Genomic DNA, 6021 nt, shown 5'->3' with positions numbered 1-6021 from the left:
TTGTTTTTGCCGACCGGTGGTTTTACTTCTTACCTTGCTGTGGTGTACATGTGGACTTCAGGGTGTGATCAGTGTGGTTACAGCTGCCAAAAAGCACATTTAAAACAATTTTGTAGTCAACAATCTGCTTCAAACTTATTTACATTTTCTTCAGCGGAAGCCGGATCGACTCCCAACAGTTACAGCAGAAGTGCCAGGTGTACACAACTTAAAAGAAAATAATAATGTGTGTTTTATGGGAATATTGTGGCTTTTTATTCATGCAGCAAGTGTTACGCAGCCGTTGCATGATATTGTCAGTGTTTGCCTTTTTTTTTTTTTTTTTACAATTGCTGTTGATGGAAGAAAAAAGAAAACCGCTTGCTTTGTGTTGCGTGCTATGTTTGTCTACATGTTGTATTTAATTGTTGCCACGAGACAAAAACAATCTGGCGACACTTAGATTAAGGCATACAGATCATGAGTTTATTAAACTACCACATGTTCTTATTCACTATCTGTAAAACAGTTCTCTGTCCTGTTTAGAGTTATTAATGGAACATGTGTTAACTTTTTAAATTACATTTAAATTTCATTGAGATACATTTTCTTTTAACTGTAACTTGTACTCCTACATACATCCATTAAAAGCCAGACTCCACTGTGCCTTGAACATTTTATTTAACACAGCTCTGGAACAAATACACAATGAAATGTATTCTTAGTTGTCGGCATGAAGCTGGTTAATAAATCTGGGAAGAAAAATACGGAAATCCGACATGTTTTTGCAAAATTAGGTGAATTTAGGGCAAATGTTCAGGGTCCTGGAATCTCCTGGTTTTATAGATACATGTGAGTGTCATCTGCATATAACTTCATTCATCTCAGGGATGATCTTTCCACGCATGTAGATTGAGAACAACAGAGGGCCGAGGGTTGAGCCTTGTGGAACGCCACTTCCTGGAGAAGCAAAAGTGACCATGCGCCACAGCAATATTTAAGAGAGGAGGTTTTAAATGCCTGAAAGTTTGTGGATGAGAGGTGTGACGAGAAAACTGTTAATTTGCTTCTTTTAGGCAAAACGGTTCCTAATGCATTTCCTGTTGCGTAACATCCGTTACTCAGGAGGAAGCAAAGGGAAGACATGAAACAAATACATTGTAAAAGCTTCATCTCCTCCTTGTTTTCCTTTACATTTACATTTTAAAAGAGGTTGTGGTTGCTTCCACGAACACAATCAAACATAGTCCAGTACAGATGTATGCCTTAAAAAAAGTGTTACCAAATATATTACGAAAAGGATGCCGCCATGCTCCTCAGTGTCTCTATGTGACTGTGAGTGGTTGGGAGTAAACAAACACTGTTTACCATAAACAACACAAACAGTGTTGGTTTGTCGAGTGATTTCATGTTTAATGTCGACTGACCGTGACGCTGAGTGACATGTCGTTATTGAAAACATGTATTTGTATAGAGACACCATGAATGTCATGCAAAAGATGATTGATAAAGGATATCTTTGTAAGCATTGCACTGTGTGAACGTTACTCTTTGAAACTCAGCATGTTGATGCCGGTTGATGTCGGTGCTTTTAGAAGAGTCAATCTTACTTCTTGGAAATGATTTCTGCGTAACAAAGTCCCTCACAGGCGTGCTGAAAAGGCTTTAATCATCTAGTGAGAGTTACAAACAGCAGGAGCAAAGACTGCAACCGTTTGCAACCTGTTCGCATGTCGATTGAGAACAGTAGAGGGCCCAGGGTTGAACCTTGTGGAACGCCACTTCCCCCAGAAGCAAAATTGACCATGCGCCACAGCAATATCTAAGAGAGTAGGTTTTAAATCCTGGAAATACATTTGTCATGAAGGGAGAGAGGTCTGATTGATTTCTGTTCTGATTCATGAACCGCTGGATTTTGTAACTCTGCATTCGCTTGGAGCTCGTCGGGTGTTACTGGCACAAATAGTTAAAAAAAATAAAGATTCAAATTCAATTGTGCAGCGAAATCAAATCATTTACAGGATGTTTAAACCTTTGTTTTAAAGAGAAAGCGATTTCATACGTCAGTTAATCGCATTGTCCTCGTCTGCGTTGTGGAGGTTAGTTTACGGTCACGCTCGTTGTCTATTTGCATCTTAACGTCTCGTTTTGTTTTCAGGCCTCTGGCGTTGTGGAGGATAATGCAATGAGTATGAAACGAAGCTTCAAGCTAACAGTTGGAAACATCTCTGCTTTCAAAAAGTTTGAATCCACCGAGTACGAGAATCAAATATAGACTCTGAAATGGAGACTTTTCCTTTTTCCTGCCCGCTCTCTGGTGTCCTTCCTCCTTCCTCGGGGCCGCCCGGCCTCTGAGGTGGCGAGCTGGATGTTCAGTCATCTCTGCCAAGACGAGCCGCCTTTTTTATTGGACTTGACAGAGCGACTTGAGGCGGCGACGCCTCTAATTGGGAAAGGGGGGGATGCATGAGCGGCGGGCCGCACGCCGCTGGTTTGTGTGAAGACCAGAGTTTCCTCCAGAGGCGCGAGACCGAGTCTTCACTGCAGTTTCTTCATCAGCCAAAAGTAAAAACTCAGAGGAGAGAAGACGATACAAATCCAGAAAACCCTCGAGGCCTCGAGGCGTTTGGGTTCTGCGGCGACGCGCTCGTGTTGAACGGATCAATTTAACCGACGTGATCTTAAAACAACCCTGAGCTCGGATCCACACGAGGAAACACAAACATGCATGTTTCACATCTTTAGCTCCAGTGAGGTGTGTGTGTGTGTTAAATATGTGCATAAAATGAGCAGAATGTGATCCTGACTCTTTAAATGATCTCAGCCTCACTACTTTATTCATCTGTGACGGCATGAATGGACGTATTTGCGACATATTTGTGATTCAAGAGTAAACACCTTCCCTTAAAGTCCTGAGAGACGCTCCTTCCTCTCTGATTCAGTTAAAACCATCTGAACAACGCGGCATCGACGGCTTCGTTATCGCTGCGATGGCACCAGCGTGCACGAACGCATTGCAGACCTCACGCCTCGCTGGGTATCAAAGATCCTGCAGCTCTCTGCAGCAGAACCGACGGGATGATCAGGATGAACACGCATGTAACCGCTGAAGAGGACCACTGGGAATAATACAGGCTGCTAGACAATAAAAACACTGGCTGGTGAGGAAGCCAAGAGGTCTGAATAACTTGAAGTGGAGCTGATAGAAAGGCTAATTCCTCATTTCAATGGAGACTTTGTGACCCTCATCCGGCCTTCCTCCAGCTATTTCTACGAAAAATGATGCATCCTCGTTTCCAAGAGATTAGATCAAACATAATCTGTGTGACGCGACCCGAATTCAAAATCGTTGAAGTCCCGTCGTGAAACCTGAGCCTGCCTCCTCCTCATCCTCCTCTTCCTCCTCCTGAGCGCCTCCTGCTCTCAGGAGGATGAGGCTTTATTCACAGAACAGAGGAACCCCTCGTCCCTGGTGGGCGGCGGCGGCGGCCGCTGCAGCTGCGAGACACTTTTTAGGTCGCCGCTGTGGCGTCTCGTGTGGCGTCTCGTGTGGCGTCTCGTGTGGCGTCTCGTGTGGCGCCTCGTGTGGCGACTCGCTCCAGAGTTCAGTCCATGAAGAGCAGCCCCATCATGAGGCTGTGTAAGTATTTTAATGCTGCGGTTCAGCAGTGCTGTTGGGTTTCTGTCGTAGATTTGAGTCACTGCCTGTTTTCCCAGCATGCATTGAGGAAGAGACACATGAGACACACATACCCCGACTACTTCTTTTACAAATGGGGAATCCATCATTTAGAAAGTGTGGAAAAGTGCTTTATGAATGATGAATAAAGTGTTTACTGGTACTCCTACTGATGCTTCACAGTGCGTTATAAAGTACTACAACTTCAAACTATGAAGAATATATTTAAAAAAAGAACAGACAGAAGCATCAGGTGTCCTGATGTGCAACAGAACTCCCTTCACAAACTGTTGGATTCTACAATCTCTGCAGCTTTACTTCACTACACGACATCTTTAGTATCAACAGTGAGATGTTTCCTGGACCAGACGGAGCCGCTCTTGAATTCGGCAAACACCAAAAGAACCGAGGAACCAACGTCTCCTGGTGGTCTGGCTTTGTGTCGAGCGTTGACCTCCATCGGGGGGAAACGGACGTTTCCAGCAGGAAGTTCAGAGTTTAGAGTTTGTGGAGTCTTTTTCCTCTCTGGAGTCTCTCCAGCGTTTAAAACAGACGTTTCCTTGGTGGAGATGTTGGCGACTCTTCGCTGCGTCCTCTACCCGTCACTCGCATGTGGAGCGAGGGAGGCGGCGGCGGATCGGAGGCCTGACGTGGTCGCGGGTCACGGGGGTCACCGGCGCAGCGCGACGGTACCGAGTCGGCCCGCAGGGCGAGTCCTGTCGCTCCGCCTCAGCCGGCGAAATGTTGAGACGCGGCCAAAACCTGCGACGACCGAGCTGTCAATCACCCCGAGACGGACACTCGACCTCGTATTGATTCAAATGGAAGCGGAGTTGGCTTTTCAAACTTTTCGTTGACCTTTCACCCCGACTACAAACGAGCGCCGCGTCGACAAACATGTCTTTGCAACCCGGACCGGATTTAAAACGATCAACCTGAAAGCTTTTAATCTGTGGATATTTGTTTTTATGTTTCTTGTGTGACTTTCTCTTCACTTGAGTCACGTTTTCATAATTGGATTTTCTCAATTTTTGAGGAGAGTTGCATGAAATAGCGGCTCACGATGTGTCTTGTGTGAGTTGACCTCGAAACATCGCCAACAAAACCTCAGAGCGAGGTTTAGAAAAACCTCTCCGACAGAACTTAACTCTTCGGGACGCCGGTCTTGTCGCTGAAGGCTCCGTGTTTGTTCCTATCTTTGGTTTTTGCTCTCCGCCATTTTGTTTTCTTGCAACCAGAAGTGACACCAGAGGCTTTTCCAGGCGGCCGAAATGTTTAAAATGATCTTGTATGAAGTGAAAACACACCACGAAAGGGTTGAAGTTGGAAGGCGACGTCGTGGTAGCGACCTGTCAATCACATCGTAGCCCCGCCCCTACAGCATATTCTGCTTTTAGATGGACAGAAATGTACTAGATGCTCGTGCTGCGTGGCAGGAGACATGAAACTACAGTGTTTCTCCTGCTCAGCAGCACTGAGGTCAGCTGGATCTGTGTGTCAGTCTGCGTTAGAGTCAATATCTCTTCTGATGACACACGAGCTGGCTCTCATCCTCAGGACAGCGTCACCACTCACTGTCGCTGTCACACATGAAATCATCTTTTTTTCTCTCTCCTCTGATTGCGGACGTTTCCTCGGAGCGGCCCGGCAGCGAGTTCGAGTCTACGGACGAAAAGCTCTCAAGAAATCCAGCGGAAAGACGTGTAAAGTTCATGAAGGTGCCTTTGTGCCTCTTATAATGCATATAATATGATATAATAATTATAAGTGCAGCTCTGTGACTCCTGATACAACATCAGGTCACCTAAACTATTCCAGAAGGTTATGTTTTTATCTTTTGGCTCTTTATTTTCTCCATATCGTTCTTCAACAGATTGTTTTTGCAGCTCATGCATGTAGAGCCTCTTCCACGCGTCGCGCTGTTTGGACCCAGATGAATGATCGTGTAAAGAATGGAAAATAGTTTCGAAAAGCCAGACATCTATTTCCATGGAAGATGAAGTCATCACTCACGTGTACGAACAGCCGCGCTGTAAATTGTGCATTTTTAAAAGAAGTTTCCAAAACAATTTCTTGTCGATAACCACATAACCACACTTTTTAATATATTTCCATACATGATTATTGCAGCAAAAGGGAAACACTTCACTTCATGCAGGCGCTTGTTCAGCCGAGCGACGCCTCTGCTGCCACCAGCGGCCTTCTGGCGGCTCGATAAGATTTCTACACGTAGGATTTCAAGCTGTATTTAATTATTCTAACAGAGATAAGGCACATTTTTCTCTGGTGGTGCCGAGAGATAAAAAGCCGTCCAGGAAAGAGTTGATAACTGCTCGTCAGTGAATCCAGATAAAACCTGGTCG

This window comes from Clinocottus analis, unplaced genomic scaffold (assembly GCF_023055335.1).
Source record: "Clinocottus analis isolate CAN_PGR_092001 unplaced genomic scaffold, fCliAna1.0.p SCAF_11, whole genome shotgun sequence".
Lineage (NCBI taxonomy): Eukaryota > Metazoa > Chordata > Actinopteri > Perciformes > Cottidae > Clinocottus > Clinocottus analis.
Note: the sequence above shows the minus strand (reverse complement) of the source record.